The sequence below is a fragment of the Ursus americanus genome, chromosome 1, assembly GCF_024610735.1.
Source record: "Ursus americanus isolate L20-20 chromosome 1, mUrsAme1.1.p, whole genome shotgun sequence".
Lineage (NCBI taxonomy): Eukaryota > Metazoa > Chordata > Mammalia > Carnivora > Ursidae > Ursus > Ursus americanus.
Window position 1 is genome coordinate 18799457 of NC_142127.1, and position 22666 is coordinate 18822122.

Here is a 22666-nt window from a genome sequence, read left to right on the forward strand (position 1 = left end):
TGAGTCAGTGATCCTAGTGAGCTTGCAGGTAGCCGGTCCACCAGGATACTTACTGCAGTCCTTCCTTGTACCAGCACTGTGCTAGGTGCTGCCAACCCAGCCATGAAGAAGACTCACCAGCCGAGATGCTGATGCAAGACCCCATTGTGTTCAGCTCTCGGGCCCAAAGCACAACCTGTGGGCCTGTGTCACTGGTTTGGGCCAAAGTTAACTTTTCCTGCCAACTTGTAGGCCTGTGTGTGAGTTGAGCACCGCTCACCAGTTCAGCCTCCCACTCTGCACAGCATCAGTTTCCCTTTGCCTGCTTCCCCTTCTTGCTGACTGACTTCACCCCAAGGCAGAATATAGGGGAACTTGTTAAAACATTGACTCCGAAGAAGAGGAAGTGGGCACAGCTTAGCTCCCTCTCCTCCCTGAGGCGCCTTGATTCTGCTCTTCTGCCAGGGATGGTTTTGGGTTCCCAGGGCCTACATGGAGAGGAAGTTGAAGCCAGTTCCACAAAAGGCCCTTTCAGGACAACGGATACCTCCTGCTTCAAGTTATAGTTGAAGAGGAGCCTCTAAGCATTCAAGGGAGAGCCAAAGAAAATCTCCTTGAATGATTGGGTGCTGTTCCCACTCAGAACATGGAGGTAGCTTTTCTTACTAAAAAAAATTCTGCTTTCCCTTACCAGGCAAAAAGAATAGCAGTTAGGAAGGTCTCAAGACACACTGGAGGAGCAGAAAGAAGGCCAGGGGAGGTGGGGTAGGGCTGGACGATGCAGACTTGCGGGGCCATGTGGCTCAGACCCTGTTACCCTGACAGTGGGTTTCAAACTCTCGCAATGCCCGAATCACCTATAGGGCTTGTTCAAACTCACATTCATTGTTTCTGATTCAGTAGGTCTGGGTGGAGCCCGAGAATCCGCTTTTCTAATTCTAACAAGTTTCCAGGTGGTGTTGATTCTGCTTTTTTCACACCACTGTGCTAAGGGGATGGCTTCAAGGGAGTATAATCTTAATCAGTGTGGTATTGGCTCAACCAGCCTCTTCCCTGGAGTATTACTAAGCCGAGACAAAAGCCCTGGATGTATTGTCTGCAATAGAAAGCTCTATAGCAGTGAGACTTTAGAAGGGTGTTTCTCAAGGGTGGTCCACAAACCATTTCCATCAGAGCCATCTAGGACCCCAGTATTCAAAATGGTTTCCAGACCAGCAGCATGGACATCACCAGTGTGTTGGTTAGAAAGGCAGACTCTCAGGCCTCACCCCTACTGAACCAGAACCTACTTTTAAGTAAGATTCCCCTGTGATTTGTAGGCCTGTTATAGGTTGAGCAATATTGTTGTTGGGGCTTTTCAGATGTGCCTCTAGCGTGAGTAGTGTTGGGGGTGGGGCAGGGAGTAAAGGGAAATGCTGTTATTATAATCCAGAATGGTTGCGTCCTCGCTCAGCCTGAGTATGGAGGTTGGCGTGACCGTGGGTGGGGACTTTACTGGGGACAGTGGCTCAAGCCTTCACGGAGCATATATATTCCTGGAAACCAAGCCTACAGGAAGGTAGGGTGCCTTCAGTGCGGAGGCTCTCAGTGACAGTGTATTTTTGAAGGTCAATATGCAGTGTTTGGTAGTTTCCCTTTATCCATGGGGACTATGTTCCAAGACCCCCAGTGGATGCCTGAAACTGTGGACAGTACTAACCCTTATATATTTTCCTATACATACATACCTATGACAGTTTAATTTATGAACTAGGCACAGTAAGAGATTAACAACAATAACTAATAACAAAATAGAATAATTGTAACAATATACTATAGGAAACTTTATGTGAATGTGGTCTCTCTCTCAAAATATCTTACCGTGCCATACTTACCTTGTGATGCTGTGAGATGATAAAACGCCTACGTGATGAGATGAAGTAGCTGAATTATGCAGGTGCCATGATGTAACGCGCTACTGCCGACCTTATGACAGCATGCCAGAGGCAGGATCCTCTGTTTCTGGACTGCCGTTGAGCGCAGGGAACTGAAATCACAAAAAACAAAGCCGCGGATAAGGAGGGGGTCACTATTGTATTTCTTTAGCTTCTCTATAGCAGAGAATGTATGGAAGGTTTTGGAATAGGTCATGGCTAAAGGGGAGAAGCAAGGAGGGGAGGAAACAGTCTCAGATCAGGCTCCTAGGATTACAGCCCAAGCAGAATCACCCACTTTCATATTTCTTAGGTGTAGGGGGTGGGTGAAGTGAGAAAATGTGACAGGACCTTTTTTCCTGCCAGGCATCACTAAGAGCATCTCTTCCAAAAGGCCTAGAAAAGATGTCTGTGTGTTTTTCACCGGCCTTATTGAGATACAGTCGATGTACCCCCACCCATTATGTGCACAGTTGTATTCAGTATATTCACGGAGTTGTGCAGTGTTCACCACGATTGAAGTTTCGAACATTGTCATCACCCCCAGAAGAAACCCCATACCTGCTCGCAGTCATTCCCTATCAGGCTCCTCCTCCCGTTGCCCTAGGCAACCACTAACCCTGTCTCTGTCGATTTGCCTGTGGTGGACATTTCCTGTGGATGAAATCATACCTCACAAGGCTCTGCCTAACTCAAGGTCACAAAGGTTTACTCCTCTCTTTTCTTCTAAGGGTTTTTACAGTGTAGCTCTTACACTTGAGTCTGTAATCGATTTTGAGCTAATTTTTGTTTTTTGTGTGAGAAAGGGGTCCAACTTAATTCTTCTGCATGTGGCTCTACACTCGTGTCAGCACCATGTGTTGGAAAAACCATTCTTATTGAATTGGTTTGGCATCGAGGACAGTTGATTTTTTTTTCAAGCCTAGCTGTATATTAGACTTGCTTAGGGAATGTTAGAAATAGACCCATGCCTCGGCCCCTCCTCAGTCCAATTAAATCAGAATCTCTGAGCTTGAGAGTCGCCTGGCGATTCTAACACATAGTCAGGGCTGAGAGCCAGGGGCTTAGGGTGTGGTTCTCAAAATGTGGTCTCCATACTAGCCTCGCTGGCAAGAGCCGGGAACTTGTTAGAAATGCACATTCTCAGGCCCCTGCGCAGACTTGCTGGAGTTAGAACCATCAATAGTGAGGCCCAGGAATCTGTGTTTCAGCAAATCTTTCAGGTGGTTCTGGTGCACGCTGAAATTGGAGAACCCCTGGCTCTGACTAGAGGTTCGCCCCTGCTTTAAATGGTAACACGCCGGCTTCTAGCAGCGAACTTACCTGTGAGTCGTCTGCTCCTGTACCCACAGAGGGCCCAGAATGGGGCAGAACCGACAGTCTCTGCCTGGAGGTCTGATGGGGTCCAGTGTCTCCAGCCACCATTGCTGTGCGTATGAATCCTTGTCCTTGTAGGCCGGAAGTGCCGTCTGCAGAAAGAGCCCTCGCCCGGCTCTTACTGACTTCACTCCTGGGACTGGGGACTGTGATGGACAACGAGGCACAGTCCTTGTACTCCGGGGACTTCCGTGACCAGTGTTCCTGCACTGGTTGATCTGCCCGGCGTGCCCCACTTTTTCTATATGGGGTATTTAATTCCTACTGTAGGGGCCTCAGTCGCCCCCTAGATATTGGGCTTAGGTGAGTATGAGATGAGGCAGAACCTCAGCGTCAGTAGCATCTGGCTCAAATTACTGTCACCAACATAGCTCTTCTGACCCTGGTCTCCATGCTCGGAAACCTCAGGCTCTGTGTGGTTCTCCTTGCCCAAATCCTAACCTTGGGCTGCGTAGTCAACACCTCTCCACTGTCTTGCTCTTGGACCTGACTCCTGCTTGTCGGCTCAGATCTCAGGTCTCAAAACCCTAGCTCTCTGGCTGCGTTTCTGACATGGGCTGGCAGATCTTCCTCCCTCCTTTGCTCAGCGTGCCCCTCCTATCTAGGACATCAGGTCCCTCCAGGTGTGCCTGCCTGGCTCCTCTCCTATTTGCCCTGTCTCTGGAGCTCGCCCTGGCTCTGACCTTACCCAAGTGTGCTGCTTCCCGAACCAGATCCCTTTCCTTCCAAGATTATCAACATCTACTGGATACCTTGGGCTGGTTAAGAGTTTTTTGCTTCTCACAACTGTAAACATGGCCCCGACTGGCTAAAGCAAAATGAGAATTCTCATGTGCCTGGAAAGCCCAGATTCTGGTTTGGACTTGCCTAGGACTTATGGGGACTTTCTCATTCACCATTGCTTGGCTGGCTCTTCTCTTTCATGGTGATTCATTCTGAGGTTCTTCCTTACAGTAGCAAGAGATAGCTGCCGCAGTCCCAGATCTTGTGTCTTCTTGGCTTCATCGAACTCCATGGGGAAGCATGAGAATCTCTTATTCTGCAGTGTCATTGCAAATCTGATTGGGATATATGTTCATCCCTGGACCCGTCCCTACAGTTAGAGTGGAGAGTTGATGCACTGATTGGATTGGGCCTGGGTCTTACGCTCAACCTTTGAAGTTGGGAGTGGGCAGGGCACCGCATTGACCATGAACACAGAAAATGGGGAAGTAGTGTGGTATAATAATAATAAAAAAAAAAAACCACCTGGTTTTTGTCCCCAGTTCCTGGCATAGAATGCTTAAGACTCTTGGAATTCACTGTCTTTTGTAAGCTGATGAGATGACTCAAGACAGGGGTTCCTAGATGGCTTTAGCATGGGGACTGGTTACCAGAGAGACCAAGCCATGATTATAGGGTAAGAACTTTCAGCCCCACCTCTGAACTCTAGGAAGGGGAGGAGGGCTGAAGATTGAGTTCAGGCACCAATGCCCAATGATTTCATCAACCGTGCTTGCATAATGAAATCTCTGTTAAAAACCCGTAAATGATGGGGTTCAAAGAGTTTCCAGGTTGGTGAACACAACCTGGAAGGGTGGCATGCCCAGAGAGGACATGGAAGCTCCATGCAGACGCCCTATACTTGACCCCACACATCCCTTCCGTGGCTGTTCCTGAATTGTATCCTTTATAACAAACCAGTAATAATAAGTACAATGATGTCCTGAATTCTGTGAGTTGTTCTAGCAAATTACTGACCCTGAGGGGGGAATTGTGGGAGCCCCTGGATTTATAGCCAGTCAGTCAGAAGCATGGGTGGACAGTCTGGGACTTGTGACTAGTGTATGAAGGAGGGGATGTAATCTCGAGGGACTCATCGCTTTACCTGTGGGGTCTGCACTCATTCTGGGTAGTTAATGTCAGAATGGAACTGAATGGTTGAATAGCCATTTGGTATTAGAGAATCAAAGAATTGGTGTTGGAAAAGCCACCACATATTTGGTGTCAAGGGAAAAAACCCTCAGGTGGGTCGGTGGACGCTGGTGTTCAGAAAGCGCATGCCCACTGTATTCCTCCTAACAGGTTGGATTAGATCCGCTTCTCCTAAGGGACTGATGAATCCTGTGGGCATCACACTCTGCTAGGACACCATCTTCCTTCCAGTCCCAGATACCACAGCTCAGCAGGGAAGTGGTTCAGAGTTCAATAGAATAAAAGTTAAAATCTGCAATGGGCTGAGGGAGTGTAAATGGATATAGTTTCCCTGCAGCCAGTTCAGCATTATGTATTGACTTAAACATTTTCATACACTTTGGCCTAGTAATGTTAAGTTCTGGGAATTTTTCCTGGGGAATGATCTGACATATATGTTAAACTTTAGGTAAACATTATCAATCATTATTTATATTAGGAAAGAAAATCAACCATGAAAAAAATGTCCAACGTTGTGGGATTGATTAAATAAATTTCAGCATTTCAGCATTTCCTTGGATAGAATATTATGTAACCACTAAAAATTATAAAGAATTTAAATCCATGAGCAAATGATGTATGTTAAGTAAAAAGCATATTCACTTAATATAATATCTTCTGAATTATACCAGCCAGGCTTTAATAAAAGGATTGGAAATACACTAATACAGGAACAATAACCTGATTAGTGGGATAATTGGCGTTTAAATTCTTTTTCTTCTGTTTTTCTTCGGAATTTTCGATTTGTCCATAAGGATGCTGTCACTGTGTCTAATTTCCAGGGTAAGACCCAGAAGGGCAAGAAATGGAGTTCTCCTCTTATAATCAGGAAACAAGTTCAAACAGCTCCTCAGCAGTGCCTTCCACACATGTTGAATTTTAGACTCTGCTCCGTGGAGCTGTCAGGGAGGCAAGGGAATGAGTTTATGGGCTGCATTGATTTTGTACTCCTTTCCTGCCTGTAACTGAGCCACGTAAGGTAAGTCCTCTTAGGAAGTACTAGTAGAAGGTACAAATCAAAGACGGGAACAATAGGGTCGAGGCCTGTCTGCTCCGTGGAGGAGGATGCGCTCAGGGAGGGAGGAGGGGTGGGGGACTGGCAATTCCCCTGGGTTGGCTCACCGGGGATGAAGGGCCTCATGCGCCCTTCAAGTCTGGGGGCTGTAAACTTTCAGCAGTTGGGCAATTGAACTTAAATCCCTGCCGAGGACGATGGAGACTGCAAGGTTTTCTGCAGTGGTTATGGGCAGCCTCCAGCTTCTTTGGAGGGCAGGTCTCTGGAAGACCAAGTCTAGCAGAGGGTGAGCTTGGGGGAGTGCTTCCCTGGGTTTCCTCCTTTCCTGCCCTCTCTCAGTGAATGCTCAGGACTTCTTGGCTTTGGGGTCCTACTGCGCTCCCTCTGCCCTATTACTCCTCTGGCTTTCTTTGGGTCTTAGGGCTTCAGCAGTACCCCTAGTGTCTGTGTCCGTTTCTCCTGGCAGGCTTACAAGTCCACCATTAGTAGATCTGATCTCTGCCAATCTGGCAAAGGCAATGGTGGTTCTGGGAAAACTGACTCATACACTCTATTCCCTTCCAGGATAGCGCTTGAATTTTTGTCGAAGTCATGGCCCAATGTCCAATGGCAGACAGGAACAGCAGGAGGGACCTGCCAGTCCCCTATAGCCCTTTCCTCCATTCTGCATGCCAGCCCAAACTGTTCCTGTGTTACCTGACCTATTGTGAGGATGGAGGACCACTTCCCAGAGAAACCGATCCCGTCTGTGGGATCCTAGGCTCTTCTGGATAATCCGTCTTTCATCACTTCTGGAGAACTATACATTTGTCTCTCTCTCTTCCCCCCCCCCCTTTACCTTTTTAAAGTATATAATGCTTTTGAGTAGGTTCAACTTCAAAAATGACAAAAGCACAGAGAGTAAAACCTCTGGCCCACCTCTGTTCCTCGTCTGCCCACCGTTTCACTCCTTCCTCATTAGAGAGGTTGTAGGGGTAGAGCCTGCTTTTCCAGATGGCTGCTCAGTGGTCTCAACTCCATTTTCTCCATGGATTTAAGAGGCTCTCATAATGTCCTGTATATTTGGATCTGTTTCTGGACTTTGTCTTCTGTTTCACTGTATGTCTATTTCTCTGCCAGGATCACTGAGAAAGGACAGGCAGCAGCTCTTCAAGCCCAGGGGAAGGTGTGCTGCATTTCTCTTCCTCCCCGTGTTCTTTGGTCCTCCTTTCATACTTAATGCTGATACTAATGATAATTTTCTTCATAGTGATGTCTGCAGTAGATACAGTTCTCCCCACTTGATGGCTAAAGACAATGAGGAACGGAGAGGTTGAAGTCACTTGCTCAAGGCCACAGAGCTGGTAAGTGGAGGAGTATCGGGAGTCCTGAGACAGACATCTACCTACTAAGCTCTCTGTACTCTTTTTCAGAATATTATTAGTATAATCAATACTAATAGCTACTGTTTGTTACGAGCTATCTCTGGGCATTGTGCTGAGTACTTGAATTCTGTGCATATCGTGTCTCATTTAACTGACTCTCCATAATAACTCCACAAGGTAGATATGACCACCAGATCTGCACACATGGGAAATTGAGGCCCCAAAGGGTTATTGAAGTTGCTAAAGGCCCCCTGGCTAGTATGTGTTGCTCTGGGGACCACTGTCTTTACAGTTATGCTTTACCGACTCTGGATTTTCACATTCATGATCAAGTGTTCTTTCATATTCCTTTGCCATCACTTTCATATTCCTTTGTCAGTCACCAGACCTCAGGCAGTTTCCGAAGGCACAGAGGAAGGGATGCACAGGTGTGTAGGGCTCCTTACAGCTCTCTCCTCTGAATTCCTGAAGTGGGTCCACTCTCCTCATATTTTTGGACACAATTTTGCTTTCGTAGGCTATGAAACTCTATCAGACAACACACAAACTCTCAGAGCAGGGTCTTTGTGTTCTAAGGAAATCAGTAAATGTGTTGGTGTTGAGAAGGCAGATATGGAAGTCCACTTAGGTTAAAAAAAAAAAAAAAGCTAACGGAGGATCTCAAAACCCCAACAGTGAAATTCAGACTTGATGGCACAGGTAGTGAGGAGCCTTGGAAGATTCCTGAGTGAAGACATCAGACACAAAAGTGGTCGTTAAGGGAAAATAGTCAGGGCTCGTAAGCACTCTGAATAATCCCTGCACAGAAAGGAAAGAACCAGGACAACTAAACCCAGTTAACCTTATTTGTAGAGGCTTTGATCTTCAGGGCACTTTGCTTTGTCCATCTGATCTAAACACTGTATCATCTGAATGTCCCAATACCCCATTATTTTCCTCTATGGCTTTGAGGGTCTTTGTGTCCCAAGTCTAGGAGGACAGGGCAAGGCTTTTTCTTTTAGACCAATCTCTTTATCGCAAAGACTGGGAAGAACCTTGGGCAGACTACAGAACCCTTATCTCAGATGACAGTGTCCTTCTCGGTCTGGCTCTTGCCTTATCTCTCTGGCCATCATCTTCCATCTTTTCTTGCTATGCCTGTATCCACATTGAGCACTTTCAGTCCCCAAATGTGCCATGCCCCATTTTGCTCCTGGAATAACTTTGCCCTTGCTTGTCTAACTCCTCCTCTTCCTGAAGGCTTGGCTGAGATGCCACCTCCTTACGGATGTTTCCTTGGGTCCTGTAGGGTGGGTTGGGTGCTCCTTCTGTGTCTCCCGACTGCATCCTGCCATTTTCCAGTCATTTCTGCTGCCTCTGTGATGGTTGAATAGCTTACTTGTTCCCCTGGATTCAGAGCTCCTAACGGGAAAGGGCTGCTTCTCAGTTGTCCCTGGGCCTGGCACATAGCAGCTGTCCAGAAAATCTTGGCACATGAATAATGAAGGAACATTGCCACGGGCCAGCTGTCCCCATCTGTTGCACCAACTGACTAGTTGGTGGCTCTCAGCAACATTAATCTCCTTGTCATCCCAACAGGAAAACCTTTGCTCCTAACTCAGGAGCAAAGCAACTCTTTTCTTCCTAAGAAGACCTTTTCTTCTGCATTCCTGACCTCATGACTTCCTAAGTCCTGGCTTTCTCAAGAGCCCCCATCTCCCCGACACCACCAGCAGTATCCCTCACAGCCTCCTTTCTGTGGGCCAGAAAATCAAAAAGCAGTACTTCCATTGACCATGTGACTTCCTGAAGATACCAGACTACTCTGAAAAGACTCTGCCTTTGACCAAACCTGAGTTAGGCTCCTATGAGCCCGCCTCTTGACTAAGCCTAGAACTTGGGCTGTGTCCTTGGCCTGCTTAGTCCACTTTTAGCAAGAATCCTGCGGAGTCAGTTTAGCAAAAATCCCCCTACCCTTCCTGTCTGATCATCCTTAGTATCTGATCAAATTCTTTATCCCCCACCTTTGATCTTATCATCCTGGCCTGCCTTCAATAAGAATCCTGTTAGGTGGGTTTAGCAAGGATCCCCCTCACCCTTGATGTTTCTTCTTAGTGCTCTTCCATCCACTGACCCAACCCTGCTGCTTTGCTCTAAATCCCCACTTGTACTTGGTGCTGAGCCCCATCTCTCTCCCCTACTACAAAACCCCTTGCAATGGTCCCTCTTGGGAAAGTTTTCCTTACCGCCTTTACCAAGCATCACGGATCTTTTTTCCTTAGTGGCATCCCCACTCCCCCTCCTGACCTTGTAAACCTCTGTTCTTGGGCTTCAGTCTTCTCAGGCCCCGAAAGTCACTTCTCCCTGATGCCCACTGCCCTCACTTCTCCTTCTCCTCCTTCTCGTAATAGCACCTCAGACTTTATTCTCACTCTGCCTTAATTACTCCCTTCTTTAACCTCTGTGACCTCTCAGCATTTGTCTTTCCTCCCTTTCCATTTTCTCCCCAAGCTGGGACCTGTCCACCCACTTCTTAAATATAGATTTTTCCAAATTTGTGTTTTTAACCATCTGCTCCTCTCATTCTGTGCACATTGCCTCTCTGGTGAGTGACCCTCAAGGCCTCAAATGAATGTTGTCTCAGGGTGGTTGGAGCCTCTTAGAAAATGCTCATGGGTTATCTGGGAGTCCAAACAGGAAGTGTTGTCAGGTATCAGCACAGCCTGCCCCCCAACACCAGGATTCCTCATCCCTTGGGGTGGTAGGCTGTGCCTCAGATATCTCCCAGCGTGCGTCTGAATGAATGGAGGGGGGTCTGCTGACATGGCCCACAGTCCTGCTCTGAGCTCATCCACCACTTGCCCACTCTGGACATCCTTCTGGGCAGCCAGTTACAAGGACCACCACCTCCCACTGAAGGCCTAAGAAGCAGTGGGAAGAGCTGGCATTTCGGGTGCCTAGGTTAGAGTTGGAGGAGTCAGTGTCCCAGGAGCCCAAGGAGCAGGGCTTGCTATCGAAGGTGTGGGCCAATGTGTCCTGGTGCCACAGCTCCAAGTATCTTCACATATGCTGGATAATTATTCTTGAAGCTTCTACACCCCTGTGGTGACATCCAAGCCAGTTGTAAGCTGATTGTTCTAATAGTTCCTGTACATTTTGAAATAGACATATCATCATTATTTTGAAATACTTGGCATGAAAAATTTGATTGAATTTGGAATTTGTTTATATTACCACAAAAATGTCACTATTACTTGTCAATGAAGGAAGAGTTACTAGATTTATTCCAACATGATTTTTCAATGTAGATTTTTGGACGGTTGTAAAAATGATTTAAAAATTTGTATTACCTCCTTGTGTAAACAGAGTTTCTTGTTGATGGAGATCATCAGAAATTTGAGGGGATTATTATTAAAAAGTGTTCTTCCAGAGTTACACGTAACAGTTTCCAACCTGTTCCCCCCCAAGAGAATGGGCAGAGGTTATGAAAAGTTTGTTGATCGACACAGATTCAAGTGTTTCACTTAAATACTTGAAAACATTTTATTTGGAAGTTTTATATAAATTCAGTATTTAATACCTTTCTGAAAATTTTGTATGTAATTTTTCCTATATTTACATAAACAAAGTGTAAATGACTTTTTCCCCCATTAAAGTCTAAATTTCCTTCAGTTTACTCCAGGGCATGATATAAATGCTATCATTTTCTCTGTATGTTCTCACATAAAAAATGTTGGGAATTTTTAAAGCAACTTTATTGAGGTATAATTTACATGTTAAACTACTCACCCATTTTAAGCACGCAACTGATGATTTTTAGTAAATTTACTGAGTTGTGCAACCGTTGGCATCCGTTTTTAGAACATTTCACCCAGTAAGATGGGATGCTAGTTTTGAAAGATGGTGAATGAGACCAAAAGGCATTCCTGGGGAGGACAGACCTTTGGGTCCTGAGCAGCCCATAGGGCAAGTGTGAGGGTGCCAAATTCCTAGGAGAAGCACCCCCGGAAGGACAGGGAAGACCAAGAAAATGGCTCTTGCTCTGGGGGTGGGGGTTGGGGGTGGTTTGTGGCTCAGCTGAAATACCGCTGCCTCCAGCAGGGTGCTTCCAGCTCACACAGCAGGCTGCTGCTTCCTTTCCAGGTCTCCAGTGTACACCTTTTACAGCCAAATTACTGGGGGATTTTTGGTTTGTGGATCTGCTGTCCCTGTTAGACTGTGCGTGTTCCCCCACCCCACCTTTGTGTCCCCATAACTTAGCCCCATCTCTGGCACAGAGAAGAACCTCACAGTCACTGTTTTCCCAATAAATAAGGGCTCTCCAGCTCTTTATCCTCCCTTCCAAGGTTGCGGGAGCTGACCAGGGGCACACGGGGGAGGTTCCCCAGCAAACAGTGACCAGAGCGGTATCAGGCTGTCTCAGCGGGTGGGAGGACAGAGAGCCCGCAGACCTGGCCGCTGCCGCCCTGGGTTCTTGTCTCGCTCTGCTCTGACCATTTGTCCCTCTGTGCTGTCAGTCGCACCTTTCAGCTGTTTGTCTCCTCCCAGATGAGGCTGCTGGGTGACGTGCTGTCTCAGTTGCCTTCCAGCCACAAAGCCGCACGATGGCCGTGGTGCATCCTTGCCCCAGTGTCTGTGGAGCTGTCCTCGTATGAAGGGGCCATCTTGGGGGAGCAAGGGAGACAATGACAGGGGCTGTAGCCCCTGGCTCTGCCTGGGGACTCGGCACTGTAGCATTTGCTGGAACTGCTACAGCCCGTCTCCAGATGCCAGTGAAGGCAGCACGCAGACAAATTGCCTTTGCCATGTCAAGAAGCAGGTCTACGGGCAAGATGGCTTCTTGGGGCCCAAGGAGAATGAAGAGGTGTAAAACAAGCACATCAAGCTGTTTTTGGGGGGACTTACCAGCTGCTCAGGCCTGCAACCCCCTTTTTAAAAGCAGAGTTACTTTACTAATAATACAGCCCCTTTATTCTTTATCACTGGACTCTCACCTCTACTCCATGTTTCCCTTCGGTGTTCTCCCGCTCACTAACCCATTTATCCTCTCTTAAAAACTTCCACTTGAAGCCGACAGAAAATACAGCTGTGATGCCATGGGAAAGCTTCCTGGTGGAGGCCTGAGCTGGCAGAGCGCTTGCAGCCAGGACAGAGAACCCTCCCTAAACTATTTTTTGTTGACTGGTGCCTCAAGTGGGTTTCTGGGTTGGGGGTGGGAGCTGCTTCTTGGCACCCAGTTGAAGGGATTTTAGGCTTTCTGGTGTCTTCTCCAGGCTCCAGTGCTGGCCCCTTGGTGTTGTGGCAGCAGAGGCAGCCCCAAGGGGAGGCAGTCAGTGTCCCCCCCCCCCCCCCCCCGCCACCCCCGCAGCTCTCTGGGCATTACAGGACCAGTCTGGGCTTCCTGGGACTGATCAGACCTGACTGTGGTTTTCCTGTCTAATCATGTTGTTAATTAACATCACAAATCTTCGCAGCTGGTGGCTGCTTTTTGCTTCTCATCCCCTCCTCCTCCCTTCTGTACACCAATTAGTGCAAAAGCGGGGAGCAAATCTTTAAGCATTGATTTGCCTTTGTAGTAATGATTATTTTGGGAACAACCCAACCCCCTCCAAGCAGATAAACTCCCCCCACACCCTGAGTTTGAACCACATGGTTCCTTCCTCATAGATTTCTGGCTTTGCTAGGCCAGGACGGAGAACCCAATTATTGAAGAGAATAGTACCACATTTGTCTCCTCTGGTTTTAAAAGACAAATGGGACTGTGAGGAGAGAAGGGGAGAGCACACCTCCAGAGGATATGGCTCATTTAAAGGTGTTGACTTGTCTTTTCAAAAAGTCAGTTCCTTGAAGGTGGAAACCTAGTCTGGCCAAATGTCAAGTGAAACAATGTGAAAAAAGCCTCCGCTAACACCTCTCTGTTTATCAAGTGGTTTGTGTCTCAGACGCCTCAGCTCCTGCTGGTGTATCAGACCTTCATGCGTCAGGGACCAATGCGTGTCTGTGCCGTGAGAATTGTGTGCGGCCCCAGCCTGGAGAGGGGTCCAAGGACAGAGGGGCAGGTGCCCCTCCAGTGGTCCAGGGACAGCCAGGCCTTGAACCCTGACTCTGGGTCCTCACCAGGGCACATGCCACAATAGACCTCCATGGTTAGGTAGTCCCCTAGAAAGGCTATAGGGTCACATGGCAAAAGAAAAGGAGTATATGGCCTTGTGCTCACTAGGCAGCGTTTAGAATAGACAGTGCATGGTGTGTTGGAGGGGGTTTCCTCTGTTGTGTCTTTTTACCTCCCCAGTACTCCCAGCCTTGTGGGATCATCTCCTTGTTTCTCCTCCATGCTCACTCCTTTCCCAAACACACAGACATATGACCTTAATCCTTTCACGCTCTCCCCGTCTCTTCTCACCCTGTTCTATCCTGGGGGGGGGGGATTGTGAGGGCCTGGGCTCTGTGTGGGAGTGCCCGGTAATCACTTACCGTGTCTGCCAGGGTGGGGGTGAGGGCTGCCAGACAAGCGATGTGTTTACCACCCCCATCCTTTTTCGTTTTTAAATTTTTAATTGTGGTAAAATAAACAGAACATAAAATTTATCATCTTCACCATGTTTAAGTGTGCGTTTCGGTGGTGTTAAGTATAGTCATACTGTCCTACAATCTGTCTCCAGAACTTGATCATCTTGCGAAACTGAAACTCTGTATCTATTAAACATCCCCTTATCCTCCCCTCCACCAGCCCCTGCTAACCACCATTCCGCTTTCTGTTTCTATGAGCTCACTATTCTAGATAAGTGGAACCATACAGTATCTGTCCTTTTGTGTCTGGCTTATTTTACTTAATGTAGTATCTTCAAGTTTCATCCATGTGATAGCATGTGTCAGAATTTCCTTCCTTCTTAAGGCTCAATGATATTCCGTTCTATGTATATCCTACATTTTATCGGTCCACTCATCTGTCAGTGCACATATGGGTTACTTCCACCTTTTGGCTATTGTGAATGATGCTGCCGTGAACATGGGTAGACAGATTTTTTCCAACAACTCAGTGATCTAAGTTAGTGTTTTTCAACTTTGTTTACAGTAGAACCACTTGCAGAGCTTTTAAAAAATATTGTTCTTTGAACCATCACCCCAATCGAATCAAATGTCTAGGTGAAGAGTCTGTGGATCAAAAATCAAGGGTATTTGTTAAAAATGAAGATTCTCTGGAGATCGTGATTCCCTTGGTCTGGGATGTGGCCCAGAAATAGGTACTTTTAGGAAAGAACCTCAGGATATTTTCATGATGGTATTTTAGAAATTACTGTCTAAACCATCAATTAAAGGCTCTTAACCTTCACGTAGACTTATCCCTTGGTCATAAATGGTGTCAGACTGTTCTCTAGTTATCTTATGTATCTTGGTCTTATAGCCCCAACTGGATTGTAAATTCATAAAATTGTAGAATTTCTGAATTCAAAGGGGCCACAGAGACCAGATAATCTGTTCCACCAAGGCTACACCTTAGTTGATTTTAGGACTGGGTCTAGAAGCAGTTCAAAATTCCCTCCACTCAATAGTAATTTAAAATTTTTGTTTTTCCACAGTGCCAGTACAAGCCAGCCCGTTATTTTTAAGAAAGACTGGGTGTGACTACTGTTGTTTTTGTGAAAGTTTGGGTGCTTACATTTATACTTTCTGCTGCTCTGAGCAACCCATCAATCAGTGATTGGGACAGCGTCATGATGTGTAAGGGATTGAGTGAAAACACGATCTCAGTTGCACCTATCATAGCACATCCTAACTTTTAGGCCAGGTTCAAGTCCACATTGGCTGTGAGACCCTGGACCACTATGGACCTAATTTTACTTTCTTCCTTGAGTCATGAAGCATGAGAACTTGCATAAATTGAGCATCGAGTATTCACCAGCTGCTATTCTAGATGGAGTCCATGGATTATTTGATAGGCCTATGAGGAAGTGAGAGCTTGGAAATGTTCAATGGCTTGTACAGAGTGACTTGCTAGCATGTGACAGGACTTGGATTGAAGTCAGGCTGATTTCTCAGCCCATTCTCTTAATCGCTGTGCTATTTCACATTCATGACAAGAGATGAAGTAAGTCAAATGGTTAACAGGGTGTTTAGTCCATTACGGAAGCTCAGTAAATTGGCCATCATCATCATTATCGCAATAGCAACTAAACCTTATATAGCTCTTGTTATGTGCCAGGCACGTTTTATGCACTTAACGCATATCTATTTGCAAAATAATCCTATGAAGCCATACGATTATAACATTTTATAGATGAGGAAACTGAGGCACAAAAAAGTTCTATTAGTAAGTAGCAGAGGTGAGACTGAACTAGAGTATGGCTCCAAACTTAATGCCATAACCAGTACCCTGTGTGCCTTCCATGTGGTAAATGTGAAATACAACTACTACTAATGATTAATAATAAAACCCTCAAATTTCTTTCAACACGGTATTTTTCTACATGCTTTCCTTGTAGGCTTGCCCTGAAGATAAAAATAAATATGAGAATATAGTCAGGTGTCCTTTTTATGTCTCCCCTTTCTGCCCTCTCAAAGTTCTTATGCAATTCAATCTGATACTATTTCACGGCACCTGATTTCTTAGTTATTTTGGGAATAACCTCTGGGGAAGGGGCATTCATGGGGGTCATTACATTTTTTAAGTTGGAAGGAACCTTTGGGCTCTTCTAGGGCAGAAGTCTCTAAAATAGAGTGCTTGCACCCTGCGGGATGCACAAGGTCATCCTTTGGAGTTGGAGAAGAAAATATTAATGTAAAACCATAGAAATTAAGGGCCGTGGCGATTTTCCTGTCATGAAGGTCAGTGGACACCTACCTGCTGGACGGTAGCATAGTGACTCTGGCTCCAGCTGTCCCTGCTGACCCTCCTTTCTTGAATATTCACCTCCCTTAGCTGAGTGAGGTCACACTCTTGTCGCTTTTCTCCTCTCTCTCTCTCTCTCTCTGGCTGCTCCTCAGTCTCCTTTGCAGGTTTCCTATTTCAGGAATTTAAAAAAAAATTTAAGTTAATATATGGCTTGACATGGCATTCTTACTTGTTCTAGGCACCAGAAGGTCATGGTTCTTGTGTAGAATATACCGTGTCTGAGACAAAGGTATAGAGGCTATCGCATGGGCGAAGCTGGCTTCCCTGTTTTATTTCCTTTCAGCATATTTATGTCTGCTGTTAAAGGTTAAATTAGGTCCCACAAGAAGATTTGTTGAGCTCCTAATCCCCTAGTACCTCAGAAGGTGATTTATTCTGAAATAGGGTCATTGTAGATGCCATTAGTTACATTAGGTGAGGTTGTACTGAATTAGCATGGGCTCTCAATCCAATATGGCTGCCATCCCCATAAGAAGAGAAGAGACACAGAGAGAGAGAGACATTTGGAGAAAAGACAGCCACGTGATGGCAGGGGCATATATTGGAATGAAGCATTTGCAAGCCAAGGAATGCCAGGATTGCCGGCAAACACCAGCAGCTAGAAGATCTAGGGAAAGATTCTCCCCTACAGGTTTCAGAGGGAGTGTGGCACCACTGACACCTTGATTTCATATTTCCAGCCTCTGGAACTGTGAGAGAATAAATTTCTGTTGTTTTAAGCCATCCAGTTGGTGGTACTTTGTCATGGCAGCTACAGGAAACAAATACATGTGCCCACATAGGTAGATTTATGAATTCTATTTCCTTGTTTAAATGAAACTATCCCTCACCAAATGGACACTCCACAAGGACACCACCATTTGAAGATAACACCTCTGATGCAATGCAGGGGACTACAGGGAGAGGGCAGCACTGCCCCCTCCATCAACCGCCATCGTGAGGGAAAAACGAAGACCGTTCCATTTAACCTGTAAGAAGTCGGCTAAAAATGTCTTGAAATATTAGATATTTGGTCTATAGATTACCATCTACTATAATTATGATAAATCAATCTTACCCCAATTCATATTTGCCTTGAGGTATTAGCTAATGATAGTATCAAGTTATTATGATCAATAGGACATTTAATATTCCTTACTTCATCTTTCTCTCATCCTTTTAAATATTTTACTTTTATGTCTTTTCATAATGTGTGCAGTATTTCTTCATTAAGATGCACATTTCTGCCTTATAAATGAGAGGATAAATAAAAGCATATATATTGGCAGTATGTATTCATACCTATTTTATTGATGGGGATACATGATCAATTCAACACCTCCCCCACTTTTATGCCTGAGGAAACAGATTCCAGGGTGGTTATGTGAATTGAGTCAGCCAAGGTCAGGACCCGAACTGGATTCTTCTGACTCCAGGCCAGGATTAAGCCCCTATACCATTTTCTCTCCCGCAGAGATTTAGAGAGTTGCACACTCTGCCCTGTTTCAACATCATGAGGTCTTGAGCCATTTTGAGTAAAATGCTCCTGGTTAGCAAGCCTTGTAGGAAGTAGAGGTGTCCCAGCAGGGTCAGGCAAATGTGGGCTTACATTCTGGCTCTGCCACCCAATAGCTGTGTGACCTGGAGCAAGTAACTTAACCTCTCTGATCTTTACATTCCTCACTGATTAGATGCGGATATTTGTGTATGGCATAGGATTGCTTTTAAAGAATAAATTAGATAATGTTTTCAAAGTGTAAATTACATGCTCCTTAAGGTTTAGTTGTAATAGTTGATGTTGCAGTTGAGATTATGAAGATGCAGGAGGGTAGAGTTCTGTCTCGTATATGGGGGGGCGTTCCTGGAGGACCAGTGCATAAGCCCCACGTCCAGATGTGAATCTGCTTTGCCTGGTTGGGCATGTGGCATGGGGTGTAGCGCTGCAGCGGAGACCAGTTTCTGTGGTCATCTCTCCTCTTTCCCACTGCCTCTGCCCTCCTCACCTCCATCGGGTCTTCCGGCCTCCAGTTCATTGGGCGCAGTTAGCCGTCGCTGCACGCAGTCTCACCAGGGCACTCCACTGCCTGAGTGCTTTCGCGGTTCCCTGTTGCCCTCGGGATTCAGCTGGGCTCTGCCCACCTCTTCAGCCTCATTTCTAGCCTTTTCTCACCATACTTCCAACATTTTCGTCATATGTGGGGAGACCTCTGGTTGACTGTCCAGATGGTACATACTTGGGAGGAAAGAGGATGCCGTCAGTTATTACCCCGGGAAAACAAGAACTCTCTCATGAAAACTGGGAGGTTCAGTCAACCCAAGTCATACCGAACCTTCAGATATGCTTTGTGTTCTTTCATCCGTAGACCTTTGTTTCGACGTCCCCTCTTTGCCTGTTTGCGACCTCCAGCCCCCTGTGCGTTCTTCTAACAGTCTGTACCTTGTCCCTGTAGCATGGAAAGCACTCCATTAAAATTTTTTTAAGCTTTTTTCTTTAATTGAAGTATAGTTGACATACAGTATTATATTAGTTGCAGTTGTACAACATAGTGATTTGACATTTATATACGTTACAAAATGCTCATCAAAGTTAGTGTGCTTCCCATCTGTCACCACACAAAGTCATTACTCTATTATTGACTCTATTCCCAATGCTGTACTTTCTATCCCTGTAACTTACTTCATACCTGGAAATTTGTACCTCTTAGTCCCCTTCACCTGCTTCACCCATCCACCTACCCCTCACCCTCTGGCAGCCACCAATTTGTTCTCTGCATCTGTGAGTCTTTTTTGGTTTTGTTTGCTCCTTTGTTTGTTCATTTGCTTTGGTTTTTAGGTTCCACATATAAGTAAAACCATATGGTGTTTGTCTTCTTCTGTCTGACTTAGTTCACTTAGAATAATACCCTCTTGGTCCATCCATGTTGTCACAAAATGGCAAGAGTTCCTTCTCATCACTCCATTTTAATTGTATTTTCAGCCTCACCTGAGAGAAAAAATGCAGTCAGTTTGGTTTTAATGTTTCTACCACTCCCTAAACTGTTTTCTCCCGGACGACCCTGCCCTTTTTGAAATAAGAGACAGTAGGTTTGAGGCTCAGACTCATAGTGTAAGTGACAGAATCTTGCCAGAAAGTCAAAATGTCACGCTATTTTCATTTTATCTATTGATGTTTATCTTCTTTTTATAACAAGTAATGCCGATTTTCTCTTTGTGCTAATGACATAATGTTTTCTTTCAAAATTAACTAACTGAAGTAAAAGAAAATGAGCCAATTGAAATAAAAGCATTAAATTAATAATAGCCCAGTTGATCTATGAATACGGAGAATTTCATGACAACCAGTACATCTCCTCAAATATGAACATTCTTCTGTCATAAGACAATAAATACCATTATCACACCTCAGGAAATTAGTATAATGCAACGTATGTAACTTCTGATATATTGTGAATATTGACATTTAAAAATAGATCACTTATATTATTCTTATGAATTTATCCAATGGACTCTAAATACCGTGGAACTTCTATACCCGTTATTGTCTGTTTGAGAACACATAAACACGCTCTCCTGTAGCATTTGAACATGTTGCATCTTTACTTTCTTTCTTTGAGTTTCTATTCTGCTGACTCCACAAAGTCTTACCGTAATGTAAATTTTTTATGCCTCAAAGTTTTTTATTGAGTGTTCCAGCGTGTTCTCGTAAAACCAAAATTTCACTGGCTAAAACTGAATTCTTCCTTTATAGCCTGTGATAATAAAGCCCTAAGTATTAACAAAATCTTCCTGATTAAGTAATCATTATAATTATTAGCAATACACAAATACACCATTAGTATGCTACTGACCATAATATCATGGCAACATCACAATTTCAACATTAGTCATAAAATGTAAAAAAAATCTGAAACATATCTGCTAAATGATGTAATGGGGTCTTTAACAAATAGTTCATGTATTCCTGGTTGACTATAACTTATTGCCAGAAAGAGACAGGGAAGCATCAGTTCTCTTCCCATTTTTTATAGTTGTAAATTAAATAATTCATATGTTATGGAAGATTAATTGTATCAGTTTGAATTTTTTGTGCGTATATAACAACAAATAGTGATATAGCACAACATTTATTCAATGATTTTAGTAATGATATATCATTTAACAATGCAGTTAAGTTTCCTTTCAATTTTATTAAAAGCAAAGAATTGGAGACAGCCTGAATTGCAAAAGATTTTTTTTTTTAAAGATTTTCTTTATTTGACAGAGAGAGAGAGACAGCCAGCAAGAGAGGGAACACAAGCAGGGGGAGTGGGAGAGGAAGAAGCAGGCTCCCAGCGGAAGAGCCTGACGTGGGGCTTGATCCCAGAACCCCGGGATCACGCCCTGAGCCGAAGGCAGATGCTTAATGACTGAGCCACCCAGGTGCCCCTGCAAGAGATTTCTTATCCAGTTAGACTTATTCACTCTCCTGATTTCTTGGAATTAGAGTGAAAAGTATTTATTAATCCCGATCAAATTATACTTATACTTATTTTTTCAATGAAAGGTATAATCTTTAACCTGATATATTTGTAAATGATTGAGAAAATAAAACATTGGTCAACACAACACAACTTCACCAATGCAATATTTTATATCAAATGCAAAAGCTTTGAATGTATTTATGTGGAACCATAAATTTAATTTATGGAAAAGGTCCACCATGGTCAAGGCCATCAGCCAAATCTATTTGCTTCCTGTCAGAAAACATCAGACTTCACTTTCCAGTTCTGGTAGACATCTCTGTGATCATGCTCTCACTTCTGGTTTTAATTCCAAGAAAGAGAAGCGGGATCTGAAGGCTTGCTAGGAGTTTGCTGCCTGGTGACGTAAGGCCTGTGCCAGATTCTCGGCTTTGCTCCAGGTCTCAGGAGCACTGCTTTCTTTGATGCAAGTGGGGGACAGAAGAGGAGAGGACGCTAAGTAGGGGTTCTGAATAGTTGAATTCAGAACTTCCTAACGTGGCCAAAATACCTTGTCTTTAATGCTACTGTTGGTCCTTAACAGAACATGCCTAACACTGGGGGGGAACGAGTGGCCCTGCCGGGTGCCTTGCACTCACATCTCCTACTTTGCCTTTGGTTCGGTCCTGCTCAGGAACGCCTGGGCCAAGTCCTGTGGGAGGAGTCAGGCCGGGTGGAAGGGCTGGTGTTCGTAGAGAGCCATGGGTGGCGGTAGCAGGGAGGTGGCAGAGACGACCAACAGACTGCCAGGAAGCCTCTATTATAGAAAGGGCCACAGGAGTTCCGTGTTAGAAAGAGTGGAGATGGGAGTGGGAAATCCAGGATTTGATTTCCTTAACATTATCCATGGTTGTGGACCCCTTGGAGAGGTTTCTAGTTGCCTCCAAGCTGGGGTGCACTTAACCCCTGTGCTCCCTGGAACATACAGAAGTGTCTGGGTCCCCAGCCATGGGTCTTTCTACAACACCCCACTGCCTCAGGGCCTTTGCACTTGCCATTCCTTTTGCACATAATGCTGTTCCCAAGCCATATTTGCATGGCATATTCCTGCATCTTCTATAAGTTTTAACTTAAGTGTCTTGGTGAACCTTTCCCTGCCTATCCCATTTTTAAATTGTACCCACCCACACTTGGTATCTCCTTCTTTGTTGTGTTTTCTTCATTGAACAATTATCTTCCAACATATTCTATAATTATTTGTTTATTGTCTGTCATCCCACACCAGAATATAAACTCCATGCTGTCAGGGATTTTTCTAAGTTTAGCTAACCATCATAGTCAATCAGTTAATGTTTTTGGTGAAATGAGCAAACTACCACAATAAATCTCATTCTAGAGGTCACAAATCCAATTTCCCATGAGGAAAAGGCAGGAAGTGTCATGAGTGGAGTGGGGATGATGGCAAACCAGAGAGCTCCTGTCACCATCTAAAGAGCACAGCCACTCCTTAGCATTGCCATGTGACATTGTGGTTTTAATTTTGATTTTTCAAGAAAAACCTGAAATTGGAATTTTGGGATGGGAAAGTGAAATCTGATTTTTACATCTGAGAAAAAAAATTTTAATTGAAAAATGAGTGTACAGGGGCGCCTGGGTGGCACAGCGGTTGGGCGTCTGCCTTCGGCTCAGGGCGTGATCCCAGCGTTATGGGATCGAGCCCCACATCAGGCTCCTCTGCTGTGAGCCTGCTTCTTCCTCTCCTACTCCCCCTGCTT

General features: G+C 45.1%; 1 long non-coding RNA gene across 1 annotated transcript in view; it reads left to right on the plus strand.

Annotated features, from left to right (window-relative positions):
• The window catches only part of LOC123782553 (uncharacterized), a 138026-nt gene that overhangs the window by 15793 nt on the left and 99567 nt on the right, over nucleotides 1-22666 (plus strand). The window contains exon 2 of the long non-coding RNA XR_015725292.1: nucleotides 7487-7580. This is a non-coding gene — a long non-coding RNA (uncharacterized LOC123782553). The remainder of the gene's footprint in view (nucleotides 1-7486; nucleotides 7581-22666) is intronic.